Raw genomic sequence first — 23,715 nt, forward strand, 5'->3', positions numbered from 1 at the left:
ATGCCAAGGTAGAACATTAAATGTCTTTGATGGACTGTCCATTTAAGCATGTTTGCGTCTTTGCACTCAATTACAAAGTGGATCCACATCCATAATATTTACTGCTAAAAACAATAAAAATGCCAGTAGCTAAAACAGGTTTAGAATTCAAGCCAATTGACACCCTAAACTCAAAGAAACACTATGATGCCAAGGTAGGACTTTAAATGCCTTTGATGGCCTGTCCATTTAAGCACGTTTGCGTCTTTATACTCAATTACAAAGTGGATCCACATCCGTAATATTTCCGCCTAAAAACAACCCACAAATCAATAGTAGATACAACAGAACTAGAAATCCACCCACTTCTATGTTAACTTGATCTAGATTTTTCTATTAATACAATTTCTTGGAGAAGAAAACTACTCAAAATTTTGACTCATATCACTTCACGGATCACAATAAACACTGCAGGTTTGTGTTTTTACTGTCTGTTACAAAGTGGATCCACAAATGTAATATTTCCCCCTAAAAACATTTTTAAAAAATCAGAAGTTCTTAGAGGGAAATCAAAGAAACACTATGATGCCAAGGTAGAACTTTAAATGCCTTTGATGGCCTGTCCATTTAAGCATGTTTGCGTCTTTGCACACAATTACAAAGTGGATCCACATCCGTAATATTTCCGCCTAAAAACAACCCACAAATCGCTAGTAGATACAACAGATCTAGAAATCAAGCCACTTCTGTGTTAACTTGATCTAGATTTTTCTATTAATACAATTTCTTGGAGAAGAAAACTACTCCAAATTTTGACTCATATCACTTCACGGATCACAATAAACACTGCAGGTTTGTGTCTTTACTGTCCGTTATAAAGTGGATCCACAAATGTAATATTTCCCCCTAAAAACATTTTTTAAAAATCAGAAGTTCTTAGAGGGAACTCAAAGAAACACAATGATGCCAAGGTAAACATTTTTAAAAAATCAGAAGTTCTTAGAGGGAACTCAAAGAAACACTATGATGCCAAGGTAGAACTTTAAATGCCTTTGATGGAATGTCCATGTAAGCATGTTTGCGTATTTGCACTCAATTACAAAGTGGATCCACATCCATAATATTTACTGCTAAAAACAATAAAAATGCCAGTAGCTAAAACAGGTTTAGAATTCAAGCCAATTGACACCCTAAACTCAAAGAAACACTATGATGCCAAGGTAGAACTTTAAATGCTTTTGATGGCCTGTCCATTTAAGCATGTTTGCGTCTTTGCACTCAATTACAAAGTGGATCCACATCCATAATATTTACTGCTAAAAAAAAATAAAATGCCAGTAGCTAAAACAGGTTTAAAATTCAAGCCAATTGACACCCTAGACTCAAAGAAACACTATGATGCCAAGGTAGAACATTAAATGTCTTTGATGGACTGTCCATTTAAGCATGTTTGCATCTTTGCACTAAGTTACAAAGTGGACCCACATCCGTAATATTTCCACCTAAAAACTACCCACAAATCGCTAGTAGATACAACAGATCTAGAAATCAAGCCACTTCTATGTTAACTTGATCTAGATTTTTCTATTAATACAATTTCTTGGAGAAGAAAACTACTCAAAATTTTGACTCATATCACTTCACGGATCACAATAAACACTGCAGGTTTGTGTCTTTACTGTCTGTTATAAAGTGGATCCACAAATGTAATATTTCCCCCTAAAAACATTTTTAAAAAATCAGAAGTTCTTAGAGGGAACTCAAAGAAACACTATGATGCCAAGGTAGAACTTTAAATGCCTTTGATGGCCTGTCCATTTAAGCATGTTTGCGTCTTTATACTCAATTACAAAGTGGATCCACATCCGTAATATTTACTGCTAAAAAAAAATAAAATGGCAGTAGCTAAAACAGGTTTAAAATTCAAGCCAATTGACACCCTAGACTCAAAGAAACACTATGATGCCAAGGTAGAACATTAAATGTCTTTGATGGACTGTCCATTTAAGCATGTTTGCGTCTTTGCACTCAATTACGAAGTGGATCCACATCCATAATATTTACTGCTAAAAAAAAAATAAAATGCCAGTAGCTAAAACAGGTTTAGAATTCAAGCCAATTGACACCCTAGACTCAAAGAAACACTATGATGCCAAGGTAGAACTTTAAATGCCTTTGATGGAATGTCCATGTAAGCATGTTTGCGTCTTTGCACTCAATTACAAAGTGGATCCACATCCATAATATTTACTGCTAAAAACAATAAAAATGCCAGTAGCTAAAACAGGTTTAGAATTCAAGCCAATTGACACCCTAGACTCAAAGAAACACTATGATGCCAAGGTAGAACATTAAATGTCTTTGATGGACTGTCCATTTAAGCATGTTTGCGTCTTTGCACTCAATTACAAAGTGGATCCACATCCATAATATTTACTGCTAAAAACAATAAAAACGCCAATAGCTAAAACAGGTTTAGAATTCAAGCCAATTGACACCCTAGACTCAAAGAAACACTATGATGCCAAGGTAGAACATAAAATGTCTTTGATGGACCGTCCATTTAAGCATGTTTGCGTCTTTGCACTCAATTACAAAGTGGATCCACATCCATAATATTTACTGCTAAAAACAATAAAAATGCCAGTAGCTAAAACAGGTTTAGAATTCAAGCCAATTGACACCCTAGACTCAAAGAAACACTATGATGCCAAGGTAGAACTTTAAATGCCTTTGATGGACTGTCCATTTAAGCACGTTTGCATCTTTGCACTCAGTTACAAAGTGGATCCACATCCGTAATATTTCCGTCTAAAAACAACCCACAAATCGCTAGTAGATACAACAGATCTAGAAATCAAGCCACTTCTATGTTAACTTGATCTAGATTTTTCTATTAATACAATTTCTTGGAGAAGAAAACTACTCAAAATTTTGACTCATATCACTTCACGGATCACAAACACTGCAGGTTTGTGTCTTTACTGTCTGTTATAAAGTGGATCCACAAATGTAATAATTTCCCCCTAAAAACATTTTAAAAAAATCAGAAGTTCTTAGAGGGAACTCAAAGAAACACTATGATGCCAAGGTAGAACTTTAAATGCCTTTGATGGCCTGTCCATTTAAGCATGTTTGCGTCTTTATACTCAATTACAAAGTGGATCCACATCCGTAATATTTACTGCTAAAAAAAAATAAAATGGCAGTAGCTAAAACAGGTTTAAAATTCAAGCCAATTGACACCCTAGACTCAAAGAAACACTATGATGCCAAGGTAGAACATTAAATGTCTTTGATGGACTGTCCATTTAAGCATGTTTGCGTCTTTGCACTCAATTACGAAGTGGATCCACATCCATAATATTTACTGCTAAAAAAAAAATAAAATGCCAGTAGCTAAAACAGGTTTAGAATTCAAGCCAATTGACACCCTAGACTCAAAGAAACACTATGATGCCAAGGTAGAACATTAAATGTCTTTGATGGACTGTCCATTTAAGCATGTTTGCGTCTTTGCACTCAATTACAAAGTGGATCCACATCCATAATATTTACTGCTAAAAAAAAATAAAATGCCAGTAGCTAAAACAGGTTTAAAATTCAAGCCAATTGACACCCTAGACTCAAAGAAACACTATGATGCCAAGGTAGAACATTAAATGTCTTTGATGGACTGTCCATTTAAGCATGTTTGCATCTTTGCACTAAGTTACAAAGTGGACCCACATCCGTAATATTTCCGCCTAAAAACTACCCACAAATCGCTAGTAGATACAACAGATCTAGAAATCAAGCCACTTCTATGTTAACTTGATCTAGATTTTTCTATTAATACAATTTCTTGGAGAAGAAAACTACTCAATTTTGACTCATATCACTTCACGGATCACAATAAACACTGCAGGTTTGTGTCTTTACTGTCTGTTATAAAGTGGATCCACAAATGTAATATTTCCCCCTAAAAACATTTTTAAAAAATCAGAAGTTCTTAGAGGGAACTCAAAGAAACACTATGATGCCAAGGTAGAACTTTAAATGCCTTTGATGGCCTGTCCATTTAAGCATGTTTGCGTCTTTATACTCAATTACAAAGTGGATCCACATCCGTAATATTTACTGCTAAAAAAAAATAAAATGGCAGTAGCTAAAACAGGTTTAAAATTCAAGCCAATTGACACCCTAGACTCAAAGAAACACTATGATGCCAAGGTAGAACATTAAATGTCTTTGATGGACTGTCCATTTAAGCATGTTTGCGTCTTTGCACTCAATTACGAAGTGGATCCACATCCATAATATTTACTGCTAAAAAAAAAATAAAATGCCAGTAGCTAAAACAGGTTTAGAATTCAAGCCAATTGACACCCTAGACTCAAAGAAACACTATGATGCCAAGGTAGAACTTTAAATGCCTTTGATGGAATGTCCATGTAAGCATGTTTGCGTCTTTGCACTCAATTACAAAGTGGATCCACATCCATAATATTTACTGCTAAAAACAATAAAAATGCCAGTAGCTAAAACAGGTTTAGAATTCAAGCCAATTGACACCCTAGACTCAAAGAAACACTATGATGCCAAGGTAGAACATTAAATGTCTTTGATGGACTGTCCATTTAAGCATGTTTGCGTCTTTGCACTCAATTACAAAGTGGATCCACATCCATAATATTTACTGCTAAAAACAATAAAAACGCCAATAGCTAAAACAGGTTTAGAATTCAAGCCAATTGACACCCTAGACTCAAAGAAACACTATGATGCCAAGGTAGAACATAAAATGTCTTTGATGGACCGTCCATTTAAGCATGTTTGCGTCTTTGCACTCAATTACAAAGTGGATCCACATCCATAATATTTACTGCTAAAAACAATAAAAATGCCAGTAGCTAAAACAGGTTTAGAATTCAAGCCAATTGACACCCTAGACTCAAAGAAACACTATGATGCCAAGGTAGAACTTTAAATGCCTTTGATGGACTGTCCATTTAAGCACGTTTGCATCTTTGCACTCAGTTACAAAGTGGATCCACATCCGTAATATTTCCGTCTAAAAACAACCCACAAATCGCTAGTAGATACAACAGATCTAGAAATCAAGCCACTTCTATGTTAACTTGATCTAGATTTTTCTATTAATACAATTTCTTGGAGAAGAAAACTACTCAAAATTTTGACTCATATCACTTCACGGATCACAAACACTGCAGGTTTGTGTCTTTACTGTCTGTTATAAAGTGGATCCACAAATGTAATAATTTCCCCCTCAAAACATTTTAAAAAAATCAGAAGTTCTTAGAGGGAACTCAAAGAAACACTATGATGCCAAGGTAGAACTTTAAATGCCTTTGATGGCCTGTCCATTTAAGCATGTTTGCGTCTTTATACTCAATTACAAAGTGGATCCACATCCGTAATATTTACTGCTAAAAAAAAATAAAATGGCAGTAGCTAAAACAGGTTTAAAATTCAAGCCAATTGACACCCTAGACTCAAAGAAACACTATGATGCCAAGGTAGAACATTAAATGTCTTTGATGGACTGTCCATTTAAGCATGTTTGCGTCTTTGCACTCAATTACGAAGTGGATCCACATCCATAATATTTACTGCTAAAAAAAAAATAAAATGCCAGTAGCTAAAACAGGTTTAGAATTCAAGCCAATTGACACCCTAGACTCAAAGAAACACTATGATGCCAAGGTAGAACTTTAAATGCCTTTGATGGAATGTCCATGTAAGCATGTTTGCGTCTTTGCACTCAATTACAAAGTGGATCCACATCCATAATATTTACTGCTAAAAACAATAAAAATGCCAGTAGCTAAAACAGGTTTAGAATTCAAGCCAATTGACACCCTAGACTCAAAGAAACACTATGATGCCAAGGTAGAACTTTAAATGCCTTTGATGGCCTGTCCATTTAAGTACGTTTGCATCTTTGCACTCAGTTACAAAGTGGATCCACATCCGTAATATTTCCGCCTAAAAACAACCCACAAATCGCTAGTAGATACAACAGATCTAGAAATCAAGCCACTTATGTTAACTTGATCTAGATTTTTCTATTAATACAATTTCTTGGAGAAGAAAATTACTCAAAATTTTGACTCATGTCACTTCACGGATCACAATAAACACTGCAGGTTTGTGTCTTTACTGTCTGTTATAAAGTGGATCCACAAATGTAATATATCCCCCTAAAAACATTTTTAAAAAATCAGAAGTTCTTAGAGGGAACTCAAAGAAACACTATGATGCCAAGGTAGAACTTTAAATGCCTTTGATGGAATGTCCATGTAATCATGTTTGCGTCTTTGCACTCAATTACAAAGTGGATCCACATCCATAATATTTACTGCTAAAAACAATAAAAATGTTAGTAACTAAAACAGGTTTAGAATTCAAGCCAATTTACACCCTAGACTCAAAGAAACACTATGATGCCAAGGTAGAACTTTAAATGCCTTTGATGCAATGTCCATGTAAGCATGTTTGCGTCTTTGCACTCAATTACAAAGTGGATCCACATCCATAATATTTACTGCTAAAAAAAATAAAATGCCAGTAGCTAAAACAGGTTTAGAATTCAAGCCAATTGACACCCTAGACTCAAAGAAACACTATGATGCCAAGGTAGAACATTAAATGCCTTTGATGGACTGTCCATTTAAGCACGTTTGCATCTTTGCACTCAGTTACAAAGTGGACCCACATCCGTAATATTTCCGCCTAAAAACTACCCACAAATCGCTAGTAGATACAACAGATCTAGAAATCCCCCCACTTCTATGTTAACTTGATCTAGATTTTTCTATTAATACAATTTCTTGGAGAAAAAAACTACTCAAAATTTTGACTCGTATCACTTCACGGATCACAATAAACACTGCAGGTTTGTGTCTTTACTGTCTGTTACAAAGTGGATCCACAAATGTAATATTTCCCCCTAAAAACATTTTTTAAAAATCAGAAGGTCTTAGAGGGAACTCAAAGAAACACTATGATGCCAAGGTAGAACTTTAAATGCCTTTGATGGACTGTCCATTTAAGCATGTTCACGTCTTTGCACTCAATTACAAAGTGGATCCACATCCGTAATATTTCCGCCTAAAAACAACCCACAAATCAATAGTAGATACAACAGATCTAGAAATCCACCCACTTCTATGTTAACTTGATCTAGATTTTTCTCCTAATACAATTTCATGGAGAAGAAAACTACTCAAAATTTTGACTCATATCACTTCACGGATCACAATAAACACTGCAGGTTTGTGTCTTTACTGTCTGTTATAAAGTGGATCCACAAATGTAATATTTCCCCCTAAAAACATTTTTAAAAAATCAGAAGGTCTTAGAGGGAACTCAAAGAAACACTATGATGCCAAGGTAGAACTTTAAATGCCTTTGATGGAATGTCCATGTAAGCATGTTTGCGTCTTTGCACTCAATAACAAAGTGGATCCACAGCCATAATATTTACTGCTAAAAACAATAAAAATGCCAGTAGCTAAAACAGGTTTAGAATTCAAACCAATTGACACCCTAGACTCAAAGAAACACTATGATGCCAAGGTAGAACATTAAATGTCTTTGATGGACTGTCCATTTAAGCATGTTTGCGTCTTTGCATTCAATTACAAAGTGGATCCACATCCATAATATTTACTGCTAAAAAAAATAAAATGCCAGTGGCTAAAACAGGTTTAGAATTCAAGCCAATTGACACCCTAGACTCAAAGAAACACTATGATGCCAAGGTAGAACATTAAATGTCTTTGATGGACTGTCCATTTAAGCACGTTTGCATCTTTGCACTCAGTTACAAAGTGGATCCACATCCGTAATATTTCCGCCTAAAAACAACCCACAAATCGCTAGTAGATACAACAGATCTAGAAATCCCCCCACTTCTATGTTAACTTGATCTAGATTTTTCTATTAATACAATTTCTTGGAGAAGAAAACTACTCAAAATTTTGACTCATATCACTTCACGGATCACAAACACTGCAGGTTTGTGTCTTTACTGTCTGTTACAAAGTGGATCCACAAATGTAATATTTCCCCCTAAAAACATTTTTAAAAAATCAGAAGTTCTTAGAGGGAACTCAAAGAAACACTATGATGCCAGGGTAGAACATTAAATGTCTTTGATGGACTGTCCATTTAAGCACGTTTGCATCTTTGCACTCAGTTACAAAGTGGATCCACATCCGTAATATTTACTGCTAAAAACAATAAAAATGCCAGTAGCTAAAACTGAGTTCAGGGTGTCAATTGGCTTGAATTCTAAACCTGTTTTAGCTACTGGCATTTTATTTTTTTTAGCAGTAAATATTATGGATGTGGATCCACTTTGTAATTGAGTGCAAAGACGCAAACATGCTTAAATGGACGGTCCATCAAAGGCATTTAAAGTTCTACCTTGGCATCATAGTGTTTCTTTGAGTTCCCTCTAAGAACTTCTGATTTTTTAAAAATGTTTTTAGGGGGAAATATTACATTTGTGGATCCACTTTGTAACCGAGAGTAAAGACACAAACCTGCAGTGTTTATTGTGATCCGTGAAGTGATACGAGTCAAAATTTTGAGTAGTTTTCTTCTCCAAGAAATTGTATTAATAGAAAAATCTAGATCAAGTTAACATAGAAGTGGGTGGATTTCTAGATCTGTTGTATCTACTATTGATTTGTGGGTTGTTTTTAGGCGGAAATATTACGGATGTGGATCCACTTTGTAATAGAGTGCAAAGACGTGAACATGCTTAAATGGACAGTCCATCAAAGACATTTAATGTTCTACCTTGGCATCATAGTGTTTCTTTGAGTTCCCTCTAAGAACTTCTGATTTTTTAAAAATGTTTTTAGGGGGAAATATTACATTTGTGGATCCACTTTATAACAGACAGTAAAGACACCAACCTTCAGTGTTTATTGTGATCCGTGAAGTGATACGAGTCAAAATTTTGAGTAGTTTTCTTCTCCATGAAATTGTATTAGGAGAAAAATCTAGATCAAGTTAACATAGAAGTGGCTTGATTTCTAGATCTGTTGTATCTACTAGCGATTTGTGGGTTGTTTTTAGGAGGAAATATTACGGATGTGGATCCACTTTGTAATTGTGTATAAAAACCCAAACATGCTTACATGGACATTCCATCAAAAGCATTTAAAGTTCTACCTTGGCATCATTTAAGCATGTTTGCGTCATTGCACACAATTACCAAGTGGACCCACATCCATAATATTTCCGCCTAAAAACAACCCACAAATCGCTAGTAGATACAACAGATCTAGAAATCAAGCCACTTCTATGTTAACTTGATCTAGATTTTTCTATTAATACAATTTCTTGGAGAAGAAAACTACTCAAAATTTTGACTCCTATCACTTCAGGGATCACAATAAACACTGCAGGTTTGTGTCTTTACTGTCTGTTATAAAGTGGATCCACAAATGTAATATTTCCCCCTAAAAACATTTTTAAAAAATCAGAAGTTCTTAGAGGAAACTCAAAGAAACACTATGATGCCAAGGTAGAACTTTAAATGCTTTTGATGGCCTGTCCATTTAAGCATGTTCGCGTCTTTGCACTCAATTACAAAGTGGATCCACATCCATAATATTTACTGCTAAAAAAAATAAAACGCCAATAGCTAAAACAGGTTTAGAATTCAAGCCAATTGACACCCTAGACTCAAAGAAACACTATGATGCCAAGGTAGAACATTAAATGCCTTTGATGGACTGTCCATTTAAGCACGTTTGCATCTTTGCACTCAGTTACAAAGTGGATCCACATCCGTAATATTTCCGCCTAAAAACAACCCACAAATCGCTAGTAGATACAACAGATCTAGAAATCCCCCCACTTCTATCTTAACTTGATCTAGATTTTTCTATTAATACAATTTCTTGGAGAAGAAAACTACTCAAAATTTTGACTCATATCACGTCACGGATCACAATAAACACTGCAGGTTTGTGTCTTTACTGTCTGTTATAAAGTGGATCCACAAATGTAATATATCCCCCTAAAAACATTTTTAAAAAATCAGAAGTTCTTAGAGGGAACTCAAAGAAACACTATGATGCCAAGGTAGAACTTTAAATGCCTTTGATGTAATGTCCATGTAAGCATGTTTGCGTCTTTGCACTCAATTACAAAGTGGATCCACATCCATAATATTTACTGCTAAAAACAATAAAAATGCCAGTAACTAAAACAGGTTTAGAATTCAAGCCAATTTACACCCTAGACTCAAAGAAACACTATGATGCCAAGGTAGAACTTTAAATGCCTTTGATGGAATGTCCATGTAAGCATGTTTGCGTCTTTGCACTCAATTACAAAGTGGATCCACATCCATAATATTTACTGCTAAAAAAAATAAAATGCCAGTAGCTAAAACAGGTTTAGAATTCAAGCCAATTGACACCCTAGACTCAAAGAAACACTATGATGCCAAGGTAGAACATAAAATGTCTTTGATGGACTGTCCATTTAAGCATGTTTGCGTCTTTGCACTCAATTACAAAGTGGATCCACATCCATAATATTTACTGCTAAAAAAAATAAAATGCCAGTAGCTAAAACAGGTTTAGAATTCAAGCCAATTGACACCCTAGACTCAAAGAAACACTATGATGCCAAGGTAGAACATTAAATGTCTTTGATGGACTGTCCATTTAAGCATGTTCACGTCTTTGCACTCAAAATTCAAAATTTCAAAATTAAATCAAAATTTTGACTCGTATCACTTCACGGATCACAATAAACACTGCAGGTTTGTGTTTTTACTGTCTGTTACAAAGTGGATCCACAAATGTAATATTTCCCCCTAAAAACATTTTTAAAAAATCAGAAGTTCTTAGAGGGAAATCAAAGAAACACTATGATGCCAAGGTAGAACTTTAAATGCCTTTGATGGCCTGTCCATTTAAGCATGTTCGCGTCTTTGGACTCAATTACAAAGTGGATCCACATCCATAATATTTACTGCTAAAAACAATAAAAATACCAGTAGCTAAAACAGGTTTAGAATTCAAGCCAATTGACACCCTAGACTCAAAGAAACACTATGATGCCAAGGTAGAACATTAAATGTCTTTGATGGACTGTCCATTTAAGCATGTTTGCGTCTTTGCACTCAATTACAAAGTGGATCCACATCCATAATATTTACTGCTAAAAAAAATAAAATGCCAGTAGCTAAAACAGGTTTAAAATTCAAGCCAATTGACACCCTAGACTCAAAGAAACACTATGATGCCAAGGTAGAACATTAAATGCCTTTGATGGACTGTCCATTTAAGCACGTTTGCATCTTTGCACTCAGTTACAAAGTGGATCCACATCCGTAATATTTCCGCCTAAAAACAACCCACAAATCGCTAGTAGATACAACAGATCTAGAAATCCCCCCACTTCTATGTTAACTTGATCTAGATTTTTCTATTAATACAATTTCTTGGAGAAGAAAACTACTCAAAATTTTGACTCATATCACTTCACGGATCACAATAAACACTGCAGGTTTGTGTCTTTACTGTCTGTTACAAAGTGGATCCACAAATGTAATATTTCCCCCTAAAAACATCTTTAAAAAATCAGAAGTTCTTAGAGGGAAATCAAAGAAACACTATGATGCCAAGGTAGAACTTTAAATGCCTTTGATGGACTGTCCATTTAAGCATGTTTGCGTCTTTGCACTCAATTACAAAGTGGATCCACATCCATAATATTTACTGCTAAAAAAAATAAAATGCCAGTAGCTAAAACAGGTTTAGAATTCAAGCCAATTGACACCCTAGACTCAAAGAAACACTATGATGCCAAGGTAGAACATTAAATGCCTTTGATGGACTGTCCATTTAAGTACGTTTGCATCTTTGCACTCAGTTACAAAGTGGATCCACATCCGTAATATTTCCGCCTAAAAACAACCCACAAATCGCTAGTAGATACAACAGATCTAGAAATCCCCCCACTTCTATGTTAACTTGATCTAGATTTTTCTATTAATACAATTTTTGGAGAAGAAAATTACTCAATTTTGACTCGTATCACTTACCGGATCAAAATAAACACTGCAGGTTTGTGTCTTTACTCTCGGTTACAAAGTGGATCCACAAATGTAATATTTCCCCCTAAAAACATTTTTTAAAAATCAGAAGTTCTTAGAGGGAAATCAAAGAAACACTATGATGCCAAGGTAGAACTTTAAATGCCTTTGATGGCCTGTCCATTTAAGCATGTTTGCGTCTTTGCACACAATTACAAAGTGGATCCACATCCGTAATATTTCCGCCTAAAAACAACCCACAAATCGCTAGTAGATACAACAGATCTAGAAATCAAGCCACTTCTGTGTTAACTTGATCTAGATTTTTCTATTAATACAATTTCTTGGAGAAGAAAACTACTCAAAATTTTGACTCGTATCACTTCACGGATCACAATAAACACTGCAGGTTTGTGTCTTTACTGTCTGTTATAAAGTGGATCCACAAATGTAATATTTCCCCCTAAAAACATTTTTAAAAAATCAGAAGTTCTTAGAGGGAAATCAAAGAAACACTATGATGCAAAGGTAAACATTTTTAAAAAATCAGAAGTTCTTAGAGGGAACTCAAAGAAACACTATGATGCCAAGGTAGAACTTTAAATGTCTTTGATGGAATGTCCATTTAAGCATGTTTGCGTCTTTGCACTCAACTACAAAGTGGATCCACATCCATAATATTTACTGCTAAAAAAAATAAAATGCCAGTAGCTAAAACAGGTTTAGAATTCAAGCCAATTGACACCCTAGACTCAAAGAAACACTATGATGCCAAGGTAGAACATTAAATGTCTTTGATGGACTGTCCATTTAAGCACGTTTGCATCTTTGCACTCAGTTACAAAGTGGATCCACATCCGTAATATTTCCGCCTAAAACAACCCACAAATCGCTAGTAGATACAACAGATCTAGAAATCAAGCCACTTCTATGTTAACTTGATCTAGATTTTTCTATTAATACAATTTCTTGGAGAAGAAAACTACTCAAAATTTTGACTCGTATCACTTCACGGATCACAATAAACACTGCAGGTTTGTGTCTTTACTGTCTGTTACAAAGTGGATCCACAAATGTAATATTTCCCCCTAAAAACATTTTTAAAAAATCAGAAGTTCTTAGAGGGAACTCAAAGAAACACTATGATGCCAAGGTAGAACTTTAAATGCCTTTGATGGATTTTGTCCATTTAAGCATGTTTGCGTTTTTATACACAATTACAAAGTGGATCCACATCCATAATATTTCCCCCTAAAAACAACCCACAAATCGCTAGTAGGTACAACAAATCTAGAAATCAAGCCACTTCTATATTAACTTGATCTAGATTGTTCTAATACAATTTCTTGGAGAAGAAAACTACTCAAAATTTTGACTCCTATCACTTCATGGATCACGATAGCACACGTACGTCGCGGAGACGTCTGCTGAAGAGCGCATCATCTGATAAACATCGGATTCCTTTTTTATAGTCGTATTTTGATCGTCTGTAGATCGTCTGTTTGAGCTGTTAAATGAAACGTCTTCCCTACCTCTAAATGACATCTATACGACGTATCTTTATTACCCGAAATATGCCGGCATGTCCGTCGAGAACGGGAAGCTGCTATACTTGATTTAAAGGGAAATACTTGAAGAAATAACGATTATTTACACAAAAAAATTGTTTTAACCACGTAATCCATCATGCACTTTTAAATCGGTTTGTCCAACTATCCCTGTTAATGGAGATAAACGCGTGTGGAAGTTATTTTGTAGAGCGCGTGTAAGATAATTGACTACTTGTAGGTTTTAGCATATATTAAAAATGTGGAATGTACACCCAGCCATGGCTTACCTCACATATTACATTTAATATTTTATTTAAAAGCACCATTAAAATGGTTTCAGTATCTATTGAAAATGGTTACAAAGACACTCATTTTTAGATATTTAACTCTACAAGGTAGAAACCTCAGGAGGAAACAGACTACACAAATGTTCATCTGAACAGATGTTATGCAGCTTCACAACATTAATGACACTTCATTTCTTCTTTCCCAGTTTTAAACCTGAATCCAGGTCAATATAGCATTTCAATAATGTAAGTAGATGACACTAAACACCTGCTCATCATATTACTGCACAAGACCCAGAACTGACCGTGAGAGTTTACACTTCAGATATGTTCAACCTCAATTGGTCTGCGCAGCAGCGCTTAAAGTATGACAAAGTAGCGTGAGAGCGATTCAAAAGTATATGAAGCTGTCTTATTGCTCTCATGGTACCGTGATGTCATACTTCCATCGGTCTGCACAGCACTGCTTCAAGTCTAACACACCTATTATATCTCTTCTAGGGAAAGATTAAGTGAAGTTGCTTTTAAATAATAAACTTGAGATCTATTCAATTCAAATATTAAAAACATTTTAACAACTGAATGGACAAAGTTAGGCAAGACCATGCTACATTGTAAACTGTAACAAATCAGGGAAACTGTTAGGCAAGATTAAATTATTTGAGTTTGATATTGTGTAGAGATTATGTTGTGAATGGCATCTCTCTCCAGAACAGAAATCCATAATATTGGCAGTAGGCAGGGTGCAGACACTGGTGATGGACTGTGATGAGACACAGGTGTGGGACAGATCGTGACCAGGGCTGAATCTGGGTGTCTTAGGAGATCACAGGCTGGTCTGTCCTAAGCTATTGGGTGAAGAAAAGAAACAGTAAGAGCATTTTATGTAACAATGTTCACAAAAAGAGCATCACATCATATAAAACACATTTTTATTTTTTAGCTTGGGTTAAACTAATTAATTTTACTGTGTTGGAACATTAGCAGCTATGCTAATGATGTCTCTATTTGTTTCTCTGTTTCTGCTGGATCTTCATCCCGTGGTAACTAGGATTAACACAAGCTCCAGTCTGGATCCAGAACACCTGAGAAGAGATGATGCTGACCCTCAGAGGACCTCAGATGATGCTAACCCAGAGACAACATACAGAACTTACAAATATTGCTACAAGTGTGACTGCATCGTATAATAATTACTGTTAATAATGTTCATCGTCTGGCTGACTACGCAATCTTTAATTTATTACCTCATCCGAGTGATATAAGAGGTTCAATAGTTGAGGATGGAGGAGAGGGTCCTCACCAGGTCAGGTTTCCACAGCGTGCAGCCAAGGCAGAAGAATCAAGGAAACTAGAGAACAAGAAAATGTGTGCCAGACACATCACTCATATATCAAAAGGAATAAATATAATACAGTTAATAATAATAATAAAAAAGTGTTTTACAACAAGGTGTCCACATTGAGTCTGTGGGTTGCCATTGTAAAAATCACTCCATCCAACTTGCCATCAGACATCCACAGTAAGACAGGACTCAAGCCTGTATTAACTGTTACAGAAATAATAGAATAACAATTGTTTGTTATGAAGCTATGGTCATTTTTGCATTTATCTCCATACTAAATGTGTTCAGGTTACCGTTTTTCATGAATACCAGACTTGTATAGAAAAGTTGTTTTTTTCTTACTGTGTAGTGAAGAGGCATTCATGGTTTTACCTGTGGCTACCATGACCTACAAATGTTTAGTACTATGGAATATGGTAAGTTTAAATGAGCAAATATATAGAAAAGCAAAAGCTATAAAGACCCAACTCAGATAAGCTGTCAGAATACTAAATATTTTCCTAGTAACTGCTTTACCTCGGGAAGGAGATCGGGGAATCGTTGCAGGAATTTCCCCCTGCTCAACCACCTTACCTCCGTGTGAAGCAGTAGGTCTGAGTGGTCGCTGCCAGCCTCCTCAAGATGCAAATGGAACAGTCGTCTTTGAAGAGATCTAGCACGGATAGAGCAGGCTACTTTGTTTGCTACGTCCATGATCTCTTTCATGTTCAACATTTTCGCACACAACGCTTGTTGGTGTATGATACAATGGTAACTTAAAAAGTCAGGAAACGCTTCATCCTCTCGGCATTTGGCAACAAATCCGTTAGAGCGGCCGATCATCGAAGGCGCACCGTCGGTGGTGATTGACACCAATTTGCACACTGGAATCTTATTCTTGTCGATAAAGTTTTTGAATATCTCAAATATGTCATCCCCTCGTGTGTGTGCGTTCATATGCAGAACTGCTAAAAGTTCCTCTTTTGCAGTCATGTCGTGGAAGACCATTCGAATAAAAATGCACAATTGGGCTTTGTCTGTGATGTCCGTAGACTCGTCCATCTGTAGCGAGAAGCACTCGCAACAGTCAATGTCCTTAGCAAGCTGCTGCACTAAGTTGTCGCCCATCATTTCGCATCGCCTGGTCACTGTATTTCTTGTCAGCTGAACAGCTTTGACTGCAGACATTATTTCTGTTTTGTTCGTAAAGTCTTTAAACAAAGAATCCGCTGCCTCAATGAAAGCTTCCTTCACCATAACTCCATCCTGGAAAGACTTTTTGTGCCTAACGATCGTCCGACTTACCCTGAACGATGCCTCTGTTGCGGCCTTCGCTTTCGTTGTTGGCCAAGTGAAAAGAGACTGCTGTCCAAGAAGCTGAGACTTCAACTCCCTCACCTTTCTCTTTCTCAATTCACTGCTTGGAGGAAAGTCTGTATCAAAGATTCGATGAATCATTCTAAAGTGTCTCTCTACATTCCCCTTCTTTGGAAGTGCAATGCTGGATTGACAGATCAGACAGACACACTTTGAGTATGACATCGTGAATAAGAAGTCATCTTCCCATTCCTGATGAAAATGGTAAGTCTTTGCTTTTTTGATTTCTTTCACTCCCTTATTCATTGTGGCATAATTTTTGTTTGTCTATACAGATATTAAACGAGCAATAGCGAAAATGAAAACGAAACGGCAACGGTAAAACGAAAGCAATGGCGCTTTTCTGTAGTGTTGACTGCCGAGATCAGCTCGGTAGAGTTTATGGTTGTTATGGTAACGTAGTGTAAAAAAACTTTTTAGCAACCAGCAGACTGGCCTGTCTACACGTCAATCAGCGGGCACATGGTAATATAATGACATGATAGGGTGGATTGCTTTTCTGAAAAGGCACGTTTTTTTTTTTTTTTTTTCTTCTGAGTTCTGTGAGCTACCGTCATTGGCTCTGCGATCGACATATTGGGCAGGCACGAGTTACACTTTAAGGGCGCTTTTTTCCCCTCGCGAAAACAGCTGATGTACGTCATTAAATTCACTTCAACGCCATTCTGAGCGAATCCAATCACCGGTCGGGTGGGAAAATCTGAAGCGCCAGGGCCTCATTTATAAACGTTGCGTACGCACAAAAGAAGGCGTACGCCACTCTCTACGCAATAACTGATATTTATAAAAAGCAAACTTGACGGGAAAATGTGCGGTCCTTCACGCAAGCTCTGACCCAGGCGTACGCACAAAAACGGGTGAAATGAGAAATGGCGACACCGTCGGCAGATGGAAGAAACACGTGAAAGTGAAAGTGAAAATGACAATACTGCCTCTAATAAATAACATGAAGACTTCACAAAGCAAGTCTTACAATTAACAGCCTACACCAACACCCGTTTGATCGATCAGCAGTGAAACAAACAAAAAAAAAATCAAACGAAAATTACAACAGAAATTCAAATGAACACATTTGCAAAAAGAAAAGTGAAATATGTTCTGCAATAATATTGGCATGTTGTGCAATTCATCCTCATAAATAATATAGTTAACAGAACGAAATAATGTACAAAACTGATATTCTCGTCAATGTGTCCGTCTGGCGGAGCAGATATAGATGCAATTAGATAGACAGATAATTAAGGAGATAGATAGATAATTAAGGAGATAGATAGATAGATAGATAGATAGATAGATAGATAGATAGATAGATAGATAGATAGATAGATAGATAGATAGATATATGTATCAATTGTCCACTGGGGAAAGTTGTTTTCATAGTAAAACATTTCTTCATAAGCTACGGAATTATGGTATTCATGCATATGCCTTTAGTTTGTTTTATTTTTGATAAAACAATGTATGGCGTATGTCTCAACCATTCAGAAAGCAACAAGAAATTACATTTGCGCTGAACAATTTCCCATTTCCACGTCGATTATTACCGACATCTGTAGCTTGTCACGACATCTGTAGCTTGTCAGATGCAAGAGGGGTCAGCTCCGGTGTCCCCTTTCCCCCACCCGTGGCAGACACACTCTGCGATGGAGCACTAGACGTTTTTTTGCCTCGACTTTGATGTCCGACCATTTCTTTTTTATTTTGGCCACGGTCCGAGGTTGTGAGGCTACAGCATTTACAGCGTCTGCCACCGTTTGCCACTCAAGTGCCTTTTTGACATTAGTAATGCCCACACTGTGCCCTCCAAACAACATTTTTCTCCTCTTTTCCACCTTGCCAACGATAACTTCTACTTCATATTGAGTGAAGTTACGTTTTTTTGATTTCCTCTCTGTGTTTGCCATGATTTCGCAATCAATGAATATTAACTTGTGGGCGTTTTACGGACTATTTATGGGCAACTATGGGCGTGTCATGAAGCCGCAAAAGCTGCGCTACATTTAGAATTGATTGTGATTTATTAAGGGAAAAATGCGTAGGATGTGCGTGCGCACGGTTTTATAAATCCGAATATTTCTGTGCGTACGCACGTCCTATGTTTCATCCGTACGCCACTTCTGACGCAAATCCTACGCAAAGTTTTATACATGAGGCCCCTGCTCTGCTCAATACTGATTGGCTAAGTGCACCAATTAGCCAATTGGCTAATTGGCTTCAAATGAACCATCCTATTGGACACATTGCAGACAATACAGGCAACAACTTGGGGGAAAGAATTGGGTTGGATGCACAGTAAAACCGTTCAAGGTCAAAATGATGATGAAGATACATTCATGGACTGTCTCTCTCATGTTGATGAGACTGAAGATGTCAGAAGTGTTCCTGATGACAGTGGATCAGACACAGAATCAGATCCAAATTCATTAGATGATGATTTGGCATCCTGGGCTACTGAACACCAAATTACACATGTGGCATTGAATTCATTGCTCAACATTCTACAGCTACACAGTTTAAATCTGCCAAAAGACTCGAGGACATTGCTAGGAACTGTGCGTTTAAACACTGAAATACAAGACAAGGCTGGTGGCCAACATTACCATTTCGGAGTGCTGAATTCAATTGCAGAGGTGCTACATCAGAATGTTGACATTCTGCGCAATTTTCACACGTTGGAGCTTCAGGTCAGCATTGATGGTTTGCCACTCTATAAGAGCTCAGCAACACAGTTCTGGCCCATCCTAGGGACACTGCAAAACATCAAACAAGAGGAACCTGTGACAATAGGTTTATTTTGTGGCACAAGTAAACCTACATCCCTAGCAGAGTACCTTCAAGAATTCATCTCTGAAGTAAATGAATTAGCTAAAGGATTTGAATTCGATGGAGTGATGTTCAATTAAATACTCTCTTCAATGGTCTGTGATGCACCTGTCCGTGCAGTCCTGAAAAATGTTAAATGTCACACAGGCTATCACGGATGTGAAAAATGCACACAGGATGGTTTGTACCTAGAAAATAGAATGACATTTCCAAGAACTGACATGCCTTTAAGAACTAATGAGAGCTTCAGAAATAAGGCCGATGCTGATCATCATCATGGTCCATCACCTCTTGAAGAAACATCCCTAAACATGGTCTCTGGTTTCCCCCTTGACTACATGCACCTTGTGTGCCTCGGAATCATGAGACGGCTTCTTCTCTTGTGGCTTAAGATGGGTCCTCTGACTTGTAGGCTGTCAGGATTTCAAATAAACACATTGTCAGAAAGACTGTTAAATGCTCGGAGAAGTGTGCCCATGGAGTTTGCAAGGAAACCAAGGGCACTGAGAGAAATTGATAGGTGGAAGGCAACCGAGTTTAGGCAGTTTTTACTGTATACCGGACCGGTCATGATGAAAGATCTCCTTAACACAGAGGTGTACAAAAATTTCTTGCTACTTTTTGTGGGAATCTTCATCATGTGCAACAACAGTTTGATTAAAGAATACTGTGATTATGTCAATGACTTACTGGTGCTCTTTGTCTCTCACTTTGGTCAACTGTATGGTCCACAATTCTTGTCCTACAATGCACACTGCCTTGTACATCTTGCAGATGATGCAAAAAAGCATGGTGTCCTTGACAACTTCAGTGCTTTCAAGTATGAGAATCACCTAAACAAACTCAAAAGACTTCTGAGGAAACCAACATGCCCACTCAGTCAAATAATAAAAAGACTCTCAGAAATGCAAAGATGCTGCAATAAAACTCACAAAACCAGGCCACATCTGCTCAAAAAACCACATGCGACTGGTCCTCTTCCTGCATCCTTCCATGAGGCGACACAATATAAAGAGTTGAGAACAAACCCACACACTCTGAAATTGGATAAGGCAAACAGTCACGTTTGCATTGGCGGCAAAGTTGCTAAGCTGCAAAACATAATTTCATTAAGGGATGAAATTTATGTTGCTTACAATACCTTCAACCACCAGGAATCCTTTTTTGACTATCCACTGCCATCCTCTACACTTGGCATTCATTTAGTGGATGACCTCTCAACAACAGTTGATTTCTGCAAGTTTGAGGAAATAGAGAGCAAAATCTTTCTTGTCCCCTATCACAATTAATTCGTTTCAATTTTACATACCTCTTTTACATACGAAGTAATTCTTTATCAGCACTTTTTGTTTCATAGTTCATGCATTTCAAATGCATTGTTCAAAATTAAGTTTCATTTAAGAGTTAATAAAAAATACAGGTTTCAGGCTTGCAAAAAAAAAAATGTACCTAATCGTGGAGTTTGAGGGAGAAGGGACGACTGGACCAGCTGCCAAGTCCTGGTATGCAGATGGCTACTCCTGGTGGCCACCATATAAAGATCTTGACAGGTTGCTGAAGAGTGTTAGGACAATGGAGGCACCACAGCCAGAAAAAGGGTGGACCCGACATAGAGCAAGAATCCTGCACGAGTCTGGTAAGAGTAAATGATGCTGTAAATTAAACAATGATTTTCCCCAGATTACCTGTAGTGGTCGACCGATATATCACCAAGGCCAATATTTCAAATATCGGCATCAGCTGATAAGTTATTCTGCTTGGCTGATGCGTTCGAGGCCGGACTTTTATTTTGATGGCACTGAGAATGAGAGCACCAGAGCACAATCCAATTCAAGTTTATTTGTATAGCGCTTTTTACGATTCAAATCATTGCAAAGCAACTTTACAGAAAATTAAGTTTCTAAAATATTTAGTAGTAGCTTTTCAGTGATGACTGTCAGTTTATGTGCATATGGTAGAAAAATCGGAAAAATCAATAGAAGACATAAACAGACGATTAACACTATTAACAGCAATTATGCAATCAAACTTATAGCAAAATGTGGTAGTTCTGTATGTTGTCTCTGGGTTAGCATCATCTGGGGTCCTCTGAGGGTCAGCATCATCTCTTCTCAGTTGTTCTGGATCCAGACTGGAGCTTGTGTAAATCCTACAGTAGTTACCACGGGATGAAGATCCCAGCAGAAACAGAGAAACAAATAGAGACATCATTAGCATAGCTGCTGTTCCAGCCAAGTGAAATTAATTAGTTTATCCCAAGCTAAAAAATAATAATATGCATTTGCTCAGATATAACTGCAGTCCAAAATTATGAGATGCATTATTTGAATGCTTGGCCAAAGAGGTGCGTTTTTAATCTAGATTTAAACAGAGACAGTGTGTCTGAACCCCAAACATTATCAGGATCTTGTGTTCTGCAGTGAGAGCCATCTCCACAAACATTCCAGATTACCAAGTGCCCTGTTGGTTACAATATTTACTTTCTTTGTTTATATATTTTTAATAATTTCTTTATTTGAGAAAAATACTGAAATAGAATTACAGAATCAGGAAGTTATCATCTAAAGTATATTTATTTTACACTTTTATTCTTAATACAATTCATTTTCAAATCATTTCAAGTTTCTCAAACATTAAAAAAAAAATATATACATATATATATAATTAAAATAAAAATACACACACGTACAGATACATATAAACACACAGACACACACATACATATATATATATATTCACTTTATATCGGCCATCCTGATATCTTGAGATATTGGCAGTCAACAAAAAAAAAACCATATCAGTCGCCCACTAATTACCGGTTTTTCATTTTTCAGAATCTTTGCACATCATTTATATACACTGTAAAACATGATCTCATATAGCTTTAATAATCAGAAATGAAGCCGTACCTGCATTTCTTGTTTTTCAGCATCTTTTCAGAATGTAGCCAACAATTGGAAGAAGGCCAGCTATACTTCGACATAAACTCAGAACCTGAAATTGCTGGAAAAAGGATTCCCAAGTAGGTCCTCGCAAAAAGACAAAAGAAATGATTTAACAAATGAAAATGGCATCATTTGCCTTCATGCCTCATCTATCGTTAACATTTAAGTAAGGGATAATGCACGGCTAGCTGTGCATTAAACCATTTAATACTACGAGGCCATTGAATGAATCTGATTGGCTGATTGGTTTTTGTTAGTCCTGTAATTTGTTATTACAGTTTACTATGCAAAGTGATGTGGAACAGTAATGTGGTCAAGAGAGCTGCCTGGAACTACGTTCACCGTGCGTTTCACAGAAAATAATTGCACACCTCAGAATGTTCGTCAGCCAATCAGATTCAAGCATTCAACACCCCAGTAGTATAAACTGTTTTAAGGGAGGCATAAAAGGGAGCGTTCACCCAAAAATGTCTCACCCTCATGTCATTCCAAACCAACAAGACCTGCGTTCATCTTTGGAACAAAAATTGAGATATTATTGATAAAATACCCCATAGACATCAATGCCACTACCATCTCAGGAAGGTATTAAAGTCATTGTTAAAACAGTGCATTTTTTTTTGTCAAAATGCCGGCTCCTGCATCAGCACCTGTCATGAATGCATGTCAGAGACTGACACAGAAAAAAATAACTGTTGAAAAAGTATTATCCTCACTTCTTAATTAAGGTTGAACCACTATAGTCCTTTTTTTTCTGGGCCTTGAGGTAGTAGTTGCAAAGCTGTCTATGCAGGATCAGAGTGCTTTGGGATTTCATCAAAAATATCTTAACTTGTGTTCTAAAGATGAACAAAGGTCTTAAAGGTTTGGAACAACATGAGGGTGAGTAATTAAAGACATAATTCATATTTTTTGGGTGAACTAACCCTTTAAGGAGAAATACAGCAGAAAAGTTATTGAGCACATTTCTATGAGTATTTGCTACATCACACAAAGAGGCAATGAATGTGTGCAGTTGTTCTTTTTATCTTTGTTTTCCTAGAAAGAAAACAAGTACAGATCATAAATACTCATCAGACGAGGCAGCAGAACCACCCATTAAAAAAAGAAAAGCTGCAAACAAAGCAAGTGTTCCACCTGCACCAAAACCTCCAGCCATTCCAAAACTTAACAAAAAAGGTAAATGGAAAATAATAATAATAATAATAATAATAATAATAATTAAAAAAAAAAAAGTAATAAAATAATGAATGCCATAAATAAAAGAGAGTAGGGGGGGGGGGTCAACATGAAGATTTAACAACCAAATAACAATGGATTTAGAAAGATGGCAGCATTGTTATTTTATTTTTTACAA

At 36.6% G+C, this 23,715-nt stretch overlaps 2 long non-coding RNA genes across 2 annotated transcripts; one reads left to right on the forward strand and one right to left on the reverse strand.

The window, feature by feature from the left end:
• Nucleotides 1-14,467: 14,467 nt before the first annotated feature.
• Nucleotides 14,468-15,710, reverse strand: LOC132161315 (uncharacterized). The gene is made up of 3 exons (XR_009438117.1): nucleotides 15,137-15,710; nucleotides 14,869-14,974; nucleotides 14,468-14,727 (listed from the first exon to the last, which is right to left on the reverse strand). It is a non-coding gene; the product is annotated as an uncharacterized LOC132161315 (long non-coding RNA).
• A 5,087-nt stretch (nucleotides 15,711-20,797) lies between these two features.
• LOC132161316 (uncharacterized) lies at nucleotides 20,798-22,435 on the forward strand. The gene is made up of 2 exons (XR_009438118.1): nucleotides 20,798-21,049; nucleotides 22,343-22,435. It is a non-coding gene; the product is annotated as an uncharacterized LOC132161316 (long non-coding RNA).
• The last annotated feature ends 1,280 nt before the right edge of the window (nucleotides 22,436-23,715 follow it).

This window comes from Carassius carassius, chromosome 17 (genome assembly GCF_963082965.1).
Source record: "Carassius carassius chromosome 17, fCarCar2.1, whole genome shotgun sequence".
Lineage (NCBI taxonomy): Eukaryota > Metazoa > Chordata > Actinopteri > Cypriniformes > Cyprinidae > Carassius > Carassius carassius.